Source organism: Botryllus schlosseri, chromosome 10 (assembly GCF_051294905.1).
Source record: "Botryllus schlosseri isolate E-star chromosome 10, Bs_hap1, whole genome shotgun sequence".
In the NCBI taxonomy this organism is placed as follows: Eukaryota; Metazoa; Chordata; class Ascidiacea; order Stolidobranchia; family Styelidae; genus Botryllus; species Botryllus schlosseri.
In genome coordinates this window covers 17259633-17278743 of record NC_137245.1, presented here as the reverse complement: position 1 = coordinate 17278743, position 19111 = coordinate 17259633, and the positions used below count along the sequence as shown (strand labels likewise).

Genomic DNA, 19111 nt, shown 5'->3' with positions numbered 1-19111 from the left:
GTTCCGTTACAGACTGTTGATGATTATGCCTTGGGATGCTGAAAATTGAACTTCTGAACTATGGCAAATTTCTCTTTTCTTGTCGTACATCACTTGTCCGATTGGCTGATTGTCCATAGCAGTTCTTACATTCCATGATTTCTAGTGATAACTATAGTCTAACGTTGTAACATATTACAGTACGCGGTGCAAACGGGAAACAATGCAATGGCGTTAAGTTTCTCAATAATTCACAGTATTAATAATAATATAAGACTCTTATATGAAAATATAGTCATTATTGGCTCCTATTTTTGACTAAGTAATGTATACTCACCATCCGCTTCTCTCTCTCTCTCTCTCTCTCTCCCTCTCTCACTCTCTCTCTGTCTCTTCCAGGAAACGATTGCTATAATCCTCCCATCTCCTTCACGTTCGTGAATTGACAAGCAACCAGATAATCTCGCCCCCTATAAGGGTATGTTGCTTACCCATGTCTGGAATCTTTATTGTTAAGTATTTGTCGTGGCAACGAAACGCCGGCGCTGGTTGCTATCGGATAGGAGGCACAAAATAATACAGATTACGAGGAAATGACAAGGAAGCTTGTGTTACTACATTCCTCGGCGTTGTGCCTACTTATCGATACAGTGAAAATGTGTTAGGCCGGTATTGTCGAACCTGGATTTCGCACGACTTTTGGCCTTTCGATGTTAGGGACACAATGGGACCATCTCGTGTAATGACTGGATTTCGTTTTTTTTATTCAGCGTTCGATTGGATTTGCGCCAGGTCCGTATTTGATGCGCCTCTGTAAACACGCATTTCCGGATTTTGTCAATTTAAGTAGTTTTTGTAGGTGGCAGAGACAAATTCTTCGGGGATTTATGGTTCGAGAATTTGCAATCCATTATAAATAAGCCCGTGACACATGCGGCTTGTCGAGTATTCTGATACCTTCGCCGTGAAAGCATTCACACCTACATACAGTTCGGATTCACTGCAGCGGCGGCTCGTGACAATATCGGGTGGTGGGGCAAGGGATGCAAGCGACATCAACATGACGTCACAATGGTGTTTTCCAACGTAAACAAGTAACTTGGTGGTACGGTAACACGAACGATAACAGTGATTTTAACGTATGTGCCGCGAGAGGTCTGCTGGTGAGCTGTTACTTGAAGTGTGGCAACTGCGTAAACGGCGTGCGGAACAAAGATTCGACACGGTTCATGTTCGCACTACACCTGACTAATTATCTGCAGAAATGGAAATGACTATAACTCGAGAGATTGCGTAAGCCTAACTGCAAAGGTCAACGAGTTCGGACACATACGCAATTGTTATCTCACAGATTGGACATGTTATATTGAATCCAAAACATCATTCTGAAGAACTACGGATAGCAGCCTCGGAAATTCGGTCCCGGTACAGCATAGGAGATTTTGGCCTTGAAGCTGGAGACTGTCACACGACACATACGGCTTACGGTCTATTCTATAGTGTCTATATGTCTGCTGCAAAATCGCCTTTGGAAAATATATTACCGAATAAATACGTGATTGAAAGCCGAAAACTTGGTACACTGTTACATGAAATCATCGAGAAGTAGCCTCATGACCGTTTTCGGTATGGTACACTGTCATAATTAATACGAGCAGACCAACACCGAATTTTGCGTAAAATTTACTGAGGAATAGGCTGATCAAGCGATCAGCTGTTAGCCGCCATCGAAAACGAAACAGCTATCGCGCTTGACAGGGGTTGTAATTGTGAGCAAATGGCCCGAAGGCCACCATTCCACGGTGAAATTGACATTGGAGAATATAAAATAAAACTAAATATTTGAATGCAAACCGAGGATGTTAGTAAACTGTTTCATGATATCATCATCTCATCACCTATCTCAGTATGGAACACAGATACACCGGCTTTTGCGTGAAATCCGCAATGCGTTAGGTAGGCTAAGTGTCAGATCAGCGCACATCTCTACCATACTCTCGAACTTAATAACGAAATTGCTGCCCTAATCATTGAGTGTCAACCTTGAGACTTGGCACAGCGTTCGATACTAAAATCAAGACATACCATGTAAAAGTTCATGACGGATCTAGCTAAGGAGCATCGTTAAAATCAATGGAGACCAATACCGGCTTTGCGTGAAATATGTTTGCGATACATGACCGATCAGCACACACTCGACGTTGGAAACGGAATTACTACCCTAAACTTTGAGTAGAAACCCTGAAACTTAGGACAGTGTTAAATACCACCATCACGACATGACATACCAAGTTTCAAGAATTATCATGGTGTGAAACACCATCAAAATCGACCTGTACCAGCAACGGTCGACTCAACGCATATCACGGTATCCGAGTTCAGATATAGATACGATTGTTACATCACACCTTAGGGGCGAGCAAGCATATTTGCCCTGGTTGCTCGGCCATTTTACGAATAGGAGAGAGTAAAGCAACGTTTCTTAATTGTGCGCAGCTTTGAGAGAATAGATAGTGAAAGCTTGTTATGAGCGCTACCGGGGCAAGCCCCGGCTAGGCATTCACAAAGCGAAAACACAGAAGAGAATTCGATTTTCGCGGAGACTTCGCTATGTATGGGCATTTGCAAGCGAAAGCACAAGAAGAACGCGGGTTTCGCTGTGATTTCGATATATATTGAGCGCTGTGCGTCTATAAATGGTTAAATTGTTATTGAACAGAATTTTAGGTGGGGCAATGCCCCAGTTGCCCTATAGGACGAGCCGCCACTGGGATTCAGTCCAACACAGTGGCACCATCGTGGAGTCGGTGAGTTGACTGAGTTCAATCACATAACTCATAACCATGTTGCTTTGAGAAAAAAAGTATTCATGGCTTATCAGTAGGCTATATCAGCGGTTCAGCGCATCAGCTATGTCCATGGTAGCTATATATCGTCCTTGAACGGCTCACAAAAATATATCATAACTATACACAGAGACCGTGACTGGCTTCTTTTAGTCATCAGGCAACGAATAGGCCCGGGTGACAATGAAGCCATAGTTCGGGCTGGGGGAGAGTGATGAACTATTTTTAGTCAAAAATACCGCATAGGCCTGTAAGGCAAATAATCCTTAATTAGAGCAGGGGAGAGTGATGAGCTTTTTTTAGTAAGCAGGCTCCAAATTTTTTCTATTAGAGCACTGCTATTCAGAGTTTTACCAATTTTTCAGGTTTTTGAGTGATCTCAGCTTTTGATCCATTTCGATGACAATCGTGATTATAATAGTGTTTCTAGTCGTTTCGAATTCCGTAATGTCCGACTTAGGCCTTCTTTTAATATTCTGAAATGTCTACTTAGGAGTATAATTCAAAGTACATCACCATCGCTCATTATTAAATATCGTCTTCCGTCCAGCAATAACTAAATGTCTGTAATTTTTGTCCGTAATTAATGCTCTGTAAGCTATAGAAAATATTAAAGGATGTATACATCACATTTACATAGTAGCGTTCGATCGACCGTTGGGAAGTCTACATTTGCATACAATGCAACCCTTGGATTCGGAAAGGATATCTAAAGAATGCGCACTTATCACGACAAACAAAAAAACTCAGCGGACCAACAAAGACCAAGCATCAGGACGCATTTGAAGAGGGAAGAGGGTTATGTAACGAAAAATAAATTTGTCCTTCGACCACAAAGCGATCGATCAAATGTCCATGAAATCTGCTATGCACGATATGGGATTGAGAATCGACATGAGTTGTAAGGCTTCAGAAAATCAGCAAAGTGACAACATAGAGCAGATAGATATGCAGTTCAAATATAGACCGATCATTGGTTTTGTCTCAGAAACGTGTCCATCATAAGACTATACGACACGTGCCCATATCTATAGTTTGGAAAATCGAAGAATGGAGAATGAATGGAAGGCCCTGCACGTGGGCATGAATCAGATACAAGGATAACTCATTACGTAACCTATATAATGAGGCGAAGTCATGAATATCGAAAAGCGCGAAGCCCCTCCCATTCATATTTTATCATCTTGATGCGCTCAATTCGACCATCACAATAGAGCTAGTAAGGTATATCACACGCATTGTTTCAATTTCCACCTATTTTTACTTTTGACTTAATCTCAGTCAATTCAGCGCAAATTAAGTCAACGTATGCTGAGTCTCTAATACATGGGTAGGGTACAAATGCATTTCTGTCATAATTGGGGCACAAGATCTCATATCCTTTTGCAGTAATATTCCAGGAGAAAATCAAATCAAATGTTAGCAGTTCTACTTACAATATATTTTCAAATTGTGCTAAAGAACACAAATTATTGCTGGTATATGGCACTTGTAGAATATCTACTCATGCATCTCGAGCGAGTATTGAACGCATGAGAAAATCACTCATCCGGCGCGATTAAGCGTTGACAATTAAAATCAACTGCTAAAAGTCTACGCAAATATACATTCTTTGAATTTATAGTTCGTTAGATCAAACATTTCCTCGCGACGATGCGCACTTTTGGGCACGTATATACCTACAGCCCTCATGTGGGGAAGTAAGATGACTAGATGAATAGCACATTTCCCTTGTTAGCAATGTCAACTTAATTACAATTAAAACCTCTACAACAAATAATTCTGTGCCCTCCAAGCTCCAACCGACAGCTGATGGGCGATTGATTTGTTGTCGCCGGAATTTTTACGATTACGTGACTCAAATAACCTAATAGTCTCACCGATGCCACAAACGGTTCCATTGCTGTAAATTCTTCCGCGAATGGTTTACGATATTCAGTAGAAATTGGTGGCGACCTTGTGTAATATTACCAGAAAACCTCATCCTATCGTATACACAATATTGTTGCGGGCCATAAATTGATGGATGTAATAGTTACAATGCCATAAAAGAGAATTCCGGCCATTGACTTCGAAGGGAAAGGGCCTTTGAGGCACCATGCAATGAGGCACATGATCTATATTCCACAGTGTTCCGAGCTATAGCGTTGGAAACTTGGATACGTTTGCAACTTTTGCAACTTTTTTTTACAACTTTCGGCAGCTTCTTAAATACACAGAAATAATGTAGTGTGGTGTTTCAAGCTGTTTGGAGTAATATTATATTGAAACTTTTTGCAACTCTTCTTCGTTTTTTCATGCAACTTTTTGCAACTTATTCGATTTTTCATGCAACTTTATTCAAGGTTCTTAGATTTTTTATGCAACAAACTTTTTACTGAAAATATTTGGCACTATATGTTAATAGAACGCTTGATTATTTCACCGTCGTTTAAATTTGAGGTTCTTTCTGATTTAACGTACATTCAGGCTAGACCGCCGTAAATTATATTTTCACTGGGTCAATTTTTTCAGGCTAGTGATTTTGTTTAAGTCGCCAACATTGAGTTTTGCTACAGTACCTTGGATACGGAACGATTCGAGTATCTCATACCCTAATAATTTCAAGAAACTTGTCCATAATTGCAACTTTTTAGCGCAACTTTTGTGAAAATAAGTGCAACTTTCCACGGATTTGACTGCAACAAAAACATGCCCTAATAATTACACATTTCATTTACTGCGGTGATGGAGGAGTATACCCAATGACGCGATAATCTGCTATTCAGGCTGAGGGAGAATTATTCGATAAAATAACTTCACAAAATAATTCGTGTGACCAGTGAATTATTCAAGGAACAACACATTTTTCACTAGTAGGAGAGTCGGAAGTTGCTATGTTTAGATATGAGTACATGTTAAGCAGTGTGCAGTGGCGCGGATCTGACTTACGAAAGCCCGATAGTGCCAAAACATACGAAAGAGCATTCCCTGCGTAGGCTTGATTGTTTATTTACGTGTAGGTAGATGCCGGCATGTTGACTTCATAGCAATCCACCGAAGGAGGGTGTGATGCTGCAAGAGCCTCTTAAAATATATTATCCGCTCGGTCTATACCATCCGTAGCGCTTAACAGGAACATAATGTCGGAACTATATAGGATTATTCATAAGCGTGTCTTGCTAGTGCGTCATACGCTGGGGTGGTGCTTTCTCGAATAAGACGAGCTTTCGGTTCTGTAGCCTGTTATTGGAGCGACCACTGTTATGAGATTTAAATTTAATAAATCATTCCCAATAACATGCCACAACGATGGATTATCTATAGATCCCGATTGTTGGAGAAGACATATCAACTATAGGGGTGATGTGAACGTGAGATTCATGTGCGCGTTCTGTGTGTGAACCTCTCAAATTTGGAGGTTTACGTTCGGAAACGATCATTGGTAGGTTCTCCACTGTGAACGTTTTCCATATATTACAATTTTTCACTTCATTATAACTGTCAACATCTTTTGTTGAAATTCTTTGCATTGCAACTTCGGACCACTTTATGCATGGCGCTCGCAACGCGAAAAGAAATTCAGAACTAAATCAGCATCATGCACAAATGTTATTGGTTTTGTTAGAAAAGATAGCTCACGATATTCAGCTTACCGTTTGTGAATACTTAGTGACTCTCTGCTGTGAGCTTTGCCCGAAATAACAATTAATATCAATGATCCACATCAACGAAAATGATATTATAACGAATGCCTCGTTACATCAGAATACATCTGAATCTTTCTGGAGTTCGCACCATCTCTAATATGAATCTATTTCATACATGCTCTAACATAAGAAAAGGCCATAAAATCAGATTTTCAATATCATTGAATATGTATCGTTGTATAATTCGATCATTGACACTGTGAATATCATCACAGGAATAACGAAATTTTGTGCCTCACGCTCTACCTCAGACTTGGAATAACTATAGTTGAGGTCGCAACTCATCTCTATACAAATTTTATAGAGGTCGCCGCGTTTGAGAAGGTCTGGCATCAGATCAGTGTGGAATCTAATCCGATTGCATCAAGTAAGTGGTAATTGTTATCTTCATGATTGGAAGGAGAACACACCTAATACGCCATCCATCGTGAGCGAATTTTATATAATTTATGTGGGAGCACCGCTTCGACTTCAGCTCATTACTGGAAATTAGTTTTGGGCGGAATTTAATATTGACATTTGAAGCTGGTCGCTGCCCGCCTTTTATTCTGGAAAACACAGGTCAAACTAATATACCGTTACCACAGTTCGTGATGTCCGGGCTGCTCTCCATTCGTATGATTGATTTGACACTCTACTGGAGTGCGACGAGACGGTTTGCTATGTTTTACAACCGTAAGAGTGACCGCTAATGTATTTATTTTGCTGGCTTCCCACAAATTTAATGTCCTGAATGATTCTATTCCATAAAAATTCTGGCACATTTGCGACAGTTTTACGGTTCGAAGAGTTATAGTACTTGGTCGAGAAGTCATAACCTTCAAATAGTTTTGCAATGTATATCTCATGTCGAAGCTGGATGTAATGTTTATTTCATTTCGATGATACAATACAATGTTGATGTCAACACGATATTTTCGTTACTAATAATACCCCTAAATATTTCACCGTGTGTACGTATAATACTTGATAATTTACCTTCCCTATTGGTCAAGTATTGTTCAAGTTTGAAGTTAATTGTATCTCTGATTACAGCGTTTGGATATTTACATTTGATTTTGTATCCATAACACTAATATATATGCTGATACCCTGTATTCATGGCAACATGACAATCGCATCGCTTGTATTCCTGATGCTGATTTGTATGATGCGATGTTGACTCAATCAGTCGCTGTCCCAAGCATTAAATCACATGCCAAAATAATTTTTATTTTTTGTTCCTAGGTTATTCCAGATTAACGGTGAAATCAAACATCCATGAACGTGAACATTTTGAATATTTTAGCTACATTTGCGTTTTGGACACAGTTTGTCAATGTTGGTTAAATACACCATTGACACTTGATGACAATAATCAAAAGTGTTATCGTGAGTGATAGCGATGTGAGTGCATTAAAGGTTAATGATCAGTAGGGCAATTTTTGACGTGTCAAAATATGTCAAAATTGTAGCATTCGGTCAAAAAATTGTCAGAATTGTTAATAAAGTCCATTTTTTTGCAACTTGCATTTCGTTCGTATCGCAGATGTTATGTAGGCCTACCCTTGTAGACAGCCCATTATATACTCACCGTGAATCATAAACGGGCAAATGAAACAAACTGGCTGATGTGGTGTTATGCTCAACGTACCGCAATTTCCTAACTGAAGCAAGACTGCATGGACATTGCATACGGTTCTTATATCAAGAAGCTCATGATGAAAAATTATGATGTAGACATCATTGTCAGAATGAAGCAAAACGGTGTGCCACCACCAGTGTACGCACAACTTCAGTGTTGCCAGCCAACAGCTGCTGCCGTTTAACGTTCTTTCTCCATTCTTGGCTAACTAATACTCAGTTTAAGGAGAGACACGTTGTATCCATGAATGTAGGAAAGTCTCATTCGTTGTACTACAACAAATTTAATATACATTTTATTAACATATTCATATCATAAATATACTAAATCCCGAAGCTTTTCGAGCTGATACTCTTCAGTGGCAATCGTAAGCAAGTAGATAATTTCAAAAACGACGATTGCCCCTGAAGAGTGTCAGCTCGAAAATTATTATTAAAATGTACACCGGTATTAAAGTGCTGTACCCCGAAAAGTCTCTACAACAAATTTATACCGTAATGCGTGATGTAACTACTGGAATTCTTCATATGTCCAGATTTCGGTAAAATAAAGTTTTTTCATGTAAAGATTTGTCGGTTTTTAAGTCAAAAAAGTTTTTTTCATGCCGAACCAGTTCGTAAGTACAGACAGTTCCAACCAGGAACGAAGAGTAGTACAATTCTAATATTTTGTGGGAAAACACCCAATTTACATACATGAGGTCAAAATTAAGTTTTTTTACTGTCAAAAATGTCAACATTTTGATTTGTTAAGTCAAAATCGTCCCTATTAAGGCCAAAAAAATCGCCCTAATGATCAGGTTTTTCAGTCTGCTCTATGCGGATCAAGGGTCAGTAGAAAGCATATAAATTTATAAAGTAATCTTAGACGAGGTGATGTAAATCCACTTTGCGTTTCAATGCTTTCCGTGCGTGATTATTACTGATCATCCTGGTAACCGCAATATTTCTTTGCATATTCGATGATATTCGCAATGCAACCAATCTGCATACTATTCGGAGCAGTCAATACTACAGATGTATAACTCCAAATAGTGACAGGTGAATTTCCTCGATATGTACTTGGATAGCTATTGTAGATCAAGTTCACTAGTCCGATAGTCACATTGCCAACGTTAGATAACTGTATAGGGAAACAATTTTAAACAAAGTTCAGATTATTTTATTAGGGAAACATACCAGGAGTTTCACAAGGACTGGATTAAAATTTGATGGAAACTTTGACTCTATAGGATCCTGTAATTCTACTTCGGCCTATGATGGACTACAACTTATAGCTGAGTCACTGCGATTATAAGGCCTTTTAGGGCATGGAGTGTTTGGGATTGTCTTGCTCAAACTATATAATATCTTCCCAGCTCATCGTGAGTCTGCCCATTGTTGCGCAAACGGGATTAACTTAATTTCTCAATGTTGACGTTTCTGAACTTTTATCTAATCCTGTGACGACGGAGACCGGATTGATTTCGGGTTACGGTGAGGAGAAACAGCCACACTCCGTGCTAAATCACTAAAACCGCTCTTGATAGTTCCGAACAGAAAATTCCCATGCTAGGCTATGAAAGTCATTGTATATATTTGGACATTTTCTCGGATAATGTATCCGAGAAGTATCAGGATATTGGTAACCGTCTGAGTGTAAACATTGCAGTTTGTCTTGGATTGTCAAATTATTATCTAACCGGTGGCAGAGATGTCACCATACTGTAACGTGACGAATCGGTTGTTATTCTTGCGGCAATAAGAGCTCAATTTCAGGTATTTTCCGACCAGACAGCTCGTGTGGCTATTAAAATGATTTTGGAATTACAAATAAGATGATTGTTGACGTCAATGACGCATACGGGAAACATATAGTCTGTCGGCACTAAACTTATATTTCCTATATTCAGAGGTGGTCAGTAACGAAGTACTTCTACTTTTTAAAGTACTTGAAGTAGATTTTTCCTACTCACACTACTTTTTAAGTAGTTATGATTTTGGACTACTTCTACTTCTACTTGACAGTTTTCAGTTTTGTAGGCAAAAATAAGCGTAGAATACCTACTTACTTACTTACTTGTGAACTACCACTCCTAATTCTACTTGAGTAGAAATTCCGGCGTTACTTCTACTTCTACTTGAGTAGCGACGGTGACTACTTTGACCACCTCTGCCTATATTTATGATAAATGTCATCTCATGTAAGTATATCTAAGCCCTAATTTCGTATTATGTAGATTGTACTGGCGATAGATGAGTCTTCTTCTTCATTGAAACGTATACGCGACTGTTTCCACTATTACGTCATCGTGTATGTGGAGTCACGAAGTTTATACTCAGTGCGACTGAAAACGTTCTCACTCGTGGCTAAATACGCGTCTGGATGACAGTGTTGACTGTTGAGGGAATGGTTTTCTCTTTTATCGCTGCAACGACGGAGAATGCATAACTCCAGTCTCCAGTTTGCGTGATTTGATTTTGCGATTAGATAAAACCAACATCTTACGATGATTCGGTGGATAGCAATATATATTTCGGATCGCTGAAGATTCGCGAAATATGTCTTGATATCTGCAATCAATCCTCCTTACCAAGCTTCAAAGTGGCCTGAAATGGTTTGAAATGCGTCAACAAAATTTGAAGTACACAAAATTTGTACGATGTAGCTGATACGACGCGTAATTAAAAATATCGCAAAACCGATCAAAATAGGTTTCGAATGGACAGTCAGCTAGGGTTACCATAAGTCCTCCTTTAGGAGGATTGGTCCTCTTTTTCGGGTTTGGGCATAAATGACGCTAAATAGAAAATTCGTGGTTCGAACGAAAGTGACGACCTTTTTTTTAGTCAACCAAACCGCAAAGTCGGAAAAAATCTATCATTTTTTCCGAATTTTACCCCACAATCCTGAGTCTGAAAATTTTGTCAAAGTGTCCTCCGATTCCAAAATATGGTAGCCCTACAGTCAGCACTATATCCCTTTTTTAGTTCGCCAAATGCGTAGGCCTGCCAATGAACTGAACAGCCTTACTGATGCTTTTGATATAACAAACTTACGAGAGGATAGACCAAGTTATATGGCATTTTAACTCGATCACTCTTCCACGACCTCACGCCGTTTCATTTTAAATTTTCTAGTTAGACACGATTTTTAGTCTCAGCACCAATATACATGATATTTTCTGATCGCCACAAGTCCTATAAAATCTACAACGAGTATACAGCTGCAGATCTTAACCCTTGAAACTTCAAACTCGATTAGAAAAACATATTTCAATGACCGGATGATCCTTATTCTTTGCACACATATTTCAAATAGCTGTCGTTCTTAGGGTTGGAAATGAAAGCGTTATCAGGACAATCCATACAAGTCCTGTAAATATTGGTGTCAATGATACTTCGAATATTATATATGAGTCAAATTCCCATATACGCGCACTCCCGTTGCAAAAATCTTATACAATACTCCGCGCTCAATATGATAGGCATCAATGGATTAATACGTGGACCGTTTGAGCACTAAATTCAATACAAATGCTTAAACGACCTGATTTCAAGCGAGATTGTATAAAGTTGCGAAATATTAAATACCATTTGGAAGTCGAATAGAAAGATTAGTATTTTTTTGGTACAACGGCAGATAGCCTGTGTTAGAAAATGGCAAATACTGCGCCGAGATCCTTTCATATATAATATATATGTTATTTGTTTCACATCTAAACATAGGAAGAACGTTTGTGATCGGAATTGAAGTTGGTTGGTATCGACCTACGAGTTAAACGATATGAAATAAAATCTTTGCATGACTGCGCTACCAATGTTTGCACAGGGATACGGATCCGAATAAGGTCGCTTTCTTTGCACAAGCTCCATTCCGCCAATAATCCAATTTAATTCCAAAATAAAAATACAGCGATATGCTTCTCTGCCTAGAAGGAGATATGAGACTCACTGTATATCCCCAATGGATAGAGTAATCGCGGCCATTTTCCAACATTACTCGGCAAGTTCCATTAATGCATCACTTTTCGAAAAAGTACATTTTGCATAGATCCATGTCTAGTTAAATAATCGCGCGAAGTAATGAATGTGGGCTTTTCCACTCTTGTAAATAGTTGCAATATGCGCCATATCGCATCGGTGCAGGAACAAGCAAGTAGACAAATATTGGCAGAGCAACTGTTATACCTTGTGTGTCGAAACCGCAACTATTTCCTCAATTGTTTGTGCGTAAAACAAATCCATGTTTCCATAATTCGAGGGTATAGCATCATACAAGAAAAAAAGAGATGTCTCATGGGGGGTGCTATCCTATTTTGTTGGTTTAAATAGAACGTATTGCGCGTTTGGAAGTTTTTCACAACATTGGAGTACCGCAATTTTTAACCGTGGGTATTTATAAACGAATTTCTGCGCAACGGAATTGGCCATTGGGCATTATTTCTTCATTTCCCATCATTTCTTCTGGAATAGTCCGATTTTACGTTTGTTTCAATTGAGCCGATTACATACGACAGACACAAAAACAAATTGTTCGAGTGTATGCCACGTTGCTGTAAGAGCATTTCGATTTTGAAGACATGGCATACAAGACGAGGGCCCACTTTCATGGCAAGGTGGCCATTTTCAGATTAACCTACTGGACATCCGTCGCACGCTACGGGCCTCTCGAGATACCTCCTTTTGGAATTTTTAATCCAGCCAAGATGACATTTAATGCTGACGAAAGCTGCGTATAGCATTGCGTGGGTTTCTGGCATTGATAAAGTTTCACTGGTATGGGTTGCGCGATTTAATGGCGATTCAGCGTCGAGTGGCACTACGGAACTATTTAAATACCTCAAGTGTTCTGATAATAGAAGGATGTCACGCTATGTTGTAGTAATATCGAAGTTTCATTTGGCATTCCGTGGTATAAAGTGTGATATTTACAGCCTTCAGACGTGAATTGACTATGTCACAGACACGGCGGTGACGACATTTGTAGAATATTCGGCGTTGAGATAATGATTTTGTAATGTGGGATATTCCACTTTGGGTATAAGGTTAATATGAATAGCGTTTCCGCTGCAAAACGAAATGGAATCAAAGTAATTTACGGTTATGAAAAATATTTATGTCAAATGAATTGAAGATAGAATAATAACTCAACTAGAAAACTTTCGACATTTACAAGACAATTAATGCCAAATATTACGTTACTTGTTTCAGCGAATCTGTAAGGCATCTTGTCCTGTCGAAATTAAATTACAGGCTCAGCAGTAAACACTCACTCTTCTTGACTGCGCTTATCTATAATCCTATTTACGACAACTCAATCTATAATGTTGGAATACACATCGATGTATGTTTCATCTTTCGTCGGTTTTAATACACAAAGAATATTTTTGGCATATCGGGTATTTATATACCAGAGGTCTCAAACACGCGGCCCGCGAGACCATTTTGTGCTGCCCGCGATGGCATTTTGGATTTCGAAGTATTCGACAATATTTTACTACCAATTTTTTTATTACTTTAGAACCTAAAATCCGCTTTCAAACTACTCCGGAAGCCTGAAACAACTCATCAAACGTCACTATTACATCACTTTCGAAAGTTACCACGCAGTTGTAGATCAACTATCACGTCACATTACGTGTTTATGATGGTAAAACATGACCCGTTGAAGATTCGTGACTGAAAATTGTGATTTGGACTTGGGGGCGCGACCTTCTGTAGAATTACTCGTACTCGTCGCGTCAAACGTTACAATCAGGGAAGGACTTTTGTGACTAAGGAATGTCGTGACTTGGTACAACCACGGACGCAACAAACTATCAAACAGGTATGAGAAATAGTAAAATATCAAAAAGTCGTAGCTTGCGTTGCGTAGCTTATTTAGATATCTAAGCAGGTCGGTATGGCAAATGCCATCGGCATTATGTTGCCCCTTTGATGTATAGTTGGTTACATCCTGTGTCATCTTGGGTATCTTTATATGTGGTATTATCGCCAATCAAATGTGGCGAATATCAAGTAGTAGTAGCCGAAGCTTCACAGCTGTAACACCAATGGATTGGTAATGACTTGATCAATATAGCCCAGTTATCAGGAGTAGGCCCATCCCTGAAACTTGGATTAGGCTGTACTGCTCCAATGCTCTGATTTCAGATCAATCTTTGTAAAATTCTTAAATTCTACCCATAATTGTGGCGCGTCACATGTCTGCTAGCTGCGAAATTATAACTCGACAGCTTTTACGATATCCTGATGCATTTGTACTCTCGCATGGTGTCTACAACTAATTATTTTGACAAACTACGCCAAGTAAAGCAACAATTTTACTCAAATATTTTAAAATGTGATTTTTTTTGCCGTTCCAGGCGTGAATTCACAATAGATAATCACATTTTCGCGATGCGTGTGGAATGTTAGTCTGCAAGGTACCGTCAAATAAGGTCTACTTGGAAATACATTGTATTCCGTATTATTATTGGTGGTGCGACCCGCAGCACCATCAAAAAGTAGGAAATTGACCCGCGAACACATTTGAGTTGGAGACCTCTGTTATATACTCTCAAATTGCGTTCCAATTGACTAGTAGCGTGAATCCTCGATATTCGTACCCGATAAAGCATCAGAAGCGACGAAAATGTATGCAGGTTTTACGATTTATAAGATTGAGCATATGTATAGTTCTACATTTTCTACATTTAGCACATCTACCCAATTTGTAGGTAGAGGATATATGTAATGACACGGATGCAGGTGTGAGCTCGGATATCAACTATTCGTAGATGAAGTTGGAAATACTGAATCTCCATATTTTTGCTATAAAGCAATACGTCACCACGACGTAATGGCCGAAAATATATTTGCAAACGCTTTTCTACACCACTGTGGCCTTGAAAATATTTCGTCGGATCCCTGATATCAGGAAATATCTCCCACATCGTTTACTGGCTCCTTTCTTTGTATTATGGGAGAAGAGAATTTGCAATGATAGACTATCTGCATTTTGTTTCCACTAATCATATTGACTCACTGCAGATAACATGAGGTCAAGTTTGTTTTGACAAGTTTTCAAGTAATGCTACCTCGCTAGACTCTGTCTGAAACTACATGTGAATACAATGCTGTTACCCGAGCACGTGCTGTAATTATCATCTAGAACTCTAGCAACTGTAATTGCAGCATTCAAATCATAGAAGCATCGCCCACATTATCAAATAGCCCTCTCAAGTGGTCTGGTTTTATGTCAAAATACGCGTCGCTTTATGACGCATTATCTGTTCATTTCTTCCTAGTCACTTTCCCAGTGCTTGAATTTATCATATATTTCCACCTGCCATCATAATTATAATCAGTGGTTCCATTTTTCCTCTACTCAAGATGCTAAATGTCTACGCGAGATAGACGTATGTATACCAACATGCGTCTCAAGTATACGTACATGGCGACACATGTTCGAAAAGTTCATTTCGCAATTCTGTCGAAACAATCAAAATCCGCACGCAACTACGGCATGAATCCGACGTCGTGTCTTTGGTCACGTGACTTCATACGATCAAGATATTGGTTGCCAGATATCATGTCATTTCGACAGGAGGAAGTCTCTATTTTCTTCTCTTCGCGACGAGTCGTCTTAACTTCTAGCCATTAAAGCAAGATGGTAAGAGGACTGCTACGCTTGCCATTGATTTACACGATCGCTACCATTACTATACGCCTGTCGTTGTCACCATTATTGAGCTTCATAGGTCGAAAGCTTGAATTTATCAAATATTTGTTTGTGGTTGTAGTTAAAAAGACCGTTATCTCGTTCTATTTCGGCCAGGCACGTAATAATGATGGAAACTACAGCCTCTTTATCCCTTACTACCGAAATATTTCAAGATCGATATTTTGAGCAAAATTATGGAGAATCACTATAATTTAGCGATAAAGGATTCGTCTTACATTCCGTTGCTGCCTCGAGTTGTGAGTGATAGGTTGAAATTCAAGGAATTGTGATAAAAAATGTAAGGACTAATCTAAAATTCCTATACTTCGCAAAACGGTTCACAGGGTTTATAAGTTAATAATTTTAGAGCATATCAAGGTTCTTATGTGAACGCAAACGTGTGAATTATCAAGGTTCGTTTACTCAATGCGTAAACCGTTCGCACCATCATACAGCCTGCTTACCCGCAGATGTGGCCAGTAATGTACTTCTACTTTTCGAATTACTTCAAGTACTACTTCCTCAAGTGGTTGTGATTTTTCACTACGCCTACTTCTACTTGACAGTTTTAGTTTTTTAGGCAAAACTATGCCCAGAATATAGTTAATTTTTGGGTTACTTGGTAATCACTACTTCTTCTTCTACTTGAGTAGAGATTTACGGCTTTACTTCTAATTTTGCTTAAAAACCGACTATGACTGCTTTGACCACCTCTGCTTACCAGCGCATACTTTTACAAATTTTCAAAAATCTACGCTGTCAATAAACTAGTTGCTATATACGATATCTATCCTCTCAAGACATGCGACGGATGCAACGCGATATGCGAGACATATAGTGCAATGCAATGAACATATAGCAAGGGTGTCCAAACGACTGATTGCAGTGCAACAATCAAACATCCACCGTCGTCCTGCAGGTGCTATTTTTATCAGATGCCCGACACAGCAGTGTTATTGATGTTGTCAAGTTGATCCACAAATTTGCGATATTCTCTCTCGCTCTATCATTCTTTCGTGCCTATCTTCGGCTCTTTTCTCTGGGCATTCATGTAAGTGCTGTATGGATACCGACACGTATCAGAAAGTGATACAGAAATAATTTTCTTCATTTCGGTCAGTAGCACCTCCCTTGGACCATTCCGAGTCTAATTCCTGATAAACGGTTTCGTGTTTTCCAACCAGGCGAGCCTTTCGACATCACAATGCACTTCAGATAACAATAAAATGCATTGTTTTGCACGTCGCTAGTTTTGCAGAGGTGACGTGTTCATGTTCTACGTAGCTGCAAAACCGTGAACTCTCTACTACTCTATAAATATGCACTGTAATCTGTGACAGCCCACGTCAAAGTCAGGCGCATGAAGATGACGGCCAACTCTATCATGAAACGTAGATCTAGCTATCTGAAAGGGCCATCTTCGGCAAGTGTGTAAACTCAGAGTCGATAGACGTGATGTATATTATATGAATTGTTGCTTGAAAAGGTCCTCGAGAAGCGAGTATTACAATTGGATGAATATAGTATGCATGTGTAGCGAAGGTTCTTATATGGAACCATTCCATGGGAAGGCATGGAAGCCTACAAAAATGTGGCATGAACCTTTCGAATAAATGGCATATAATTTCAATAACGGAGTCGGCATTTTTTGTACTGGTCGTCATTAACCCATCCTTTCCTACGCCCAAGCATGTCGAACTAAGACTTATTGACCTTGCACGAACATGACTTGAAGAAAATATTATTTTACTTGCAGTCGAGCGTCTTGTAAAGATCCTCTCGACTCCAATGATGTCAGTGTAGCATATTAAATTTATGCTAGGCCTATTGACATATTCTCGAAGCACATAAAAAGATCCCTTTGATTTATGTATATGATACGTTTTTTATGTAATGGCGTCTTGAGATGCAGACTATAAAATGCAGTCATTCAGTCTCGGGATACAGGCGTGTCACTTCCGTCTGCGATCGTAAAGCGTTGCGCATCTAAAACTTTTCGGTTTGCCCGAGAGAGATTTACAATCTTGCGCGGTGACATTGGTTCTGAGGAAGAAAAGGATTGGGAAATATGACATTGATTGTGCAATGCCGATTCAGGCGACTGTGTGGCTGTGTCGCGCGTTTCCTTTCGCGGTAATTAATTTCTGAGTCGACGTCGTCACCGATTACATCATTTTTCGACAAGGTATAGCCCGACTCGTGTCGCAAGAAGTTTATCGACGTATTGTATTGGTGTCATCCATTTCTAAGAACTGTCGCTGTTTAGAATTCCATCTGTTCATTGGCTAGCAAAGAAAAATGCGTTACGTGGATGCAGTCTATAGTGACAAGCCAAGAAAAAGGCTTTCACTTTGATTCTACAGAATGAAGGATGGTATCTGGGGTTTATGTTTTGAGATGCTTGTATATAATACAATTATATTATACTACAATGGGGAATATCGTACACTTAAACTCTTAGCTCTTCACTTTTTCCCCTAGCGGAGTGGTCTTTAACCTTTCCCTCCTTTGAAATCACTAATCAGTTCTCGCACCCTCTCTAGATCGACGGAAATATGTTTCTTGTGTTGTTTCTTGTGTAAACCAGGTAGAAAAATCATGATTCGTGTGGATAAGTAGTCGTGAAAGGCAGTAAATATAGCAACGGCCACTTCACAGTGTTGGGATCAAGTCACTATCTTCGAGTCACAAGTCATCTCGAGTCATTGCGCATTTTGACTCGAGGCAAGTCGAGTCAAGTCAAAATTTAAGTCGAGTTGTATTTTCGAAGTACGAAGCATAATTAAGTCATTGCATTTTGCTAGCTGTTTGAAATTCAGATTGAGTCGCCATATATTTTAAATCGAAGAATGAATATAGAGGTAAATATACATGCAAAGAGGCGTTGTATAACTCACGAATGCGAAGTACTGCTGAACTACAATTGATGTATACCTGCAGTCTTTAATTATCCGCTAAAATAGAGCATAGAATACGGAACATCAGATAGAGGAGACGAATTGGTACGATACATCACCCAACTACATATCCATGGGATACAATTTAAGCGTGCGCCAATGCTTGACTACTGACTAGTAATATAAACTTGTAAACGAATCATACAATAGATTTGGTTAAGGTGATCACCTAGAACCAATGACCTATAGAACAGAGATAGATACCTTGTTATCATATTACTTTACTACTGCGACAACGTACGCTGTGCGCGGTCAGTGTATTTGAGGTAGAACAATAGAGGTTCAGTAAAACGCAAAATCATTGAATGACTGAGATTTGTCGCTCTTACA

At 39.2% G+C, this 19111-nt stretch overlaps 1 long non-coding RNA gene across 1 annotated transcript; it reads left to right on the top strand.

Annotated features, from left to right (window-relative positions):
* The first annotated feature begins 988 nt into the window (after nt 1–988).
* Nucleotides 989–1874, top strand: LOC145448888 (uncharacterized). Its single transcript, XR_013918062.1, has 2 exons — nt 989–1272; nt 1331–1874. It is a non-coding gene; the product is annotated as an uncharacterized LOC145448888 (long non-coding RNA).
* Nucleotides 1875–19111: the final 17237 nt, after the last annotated feature.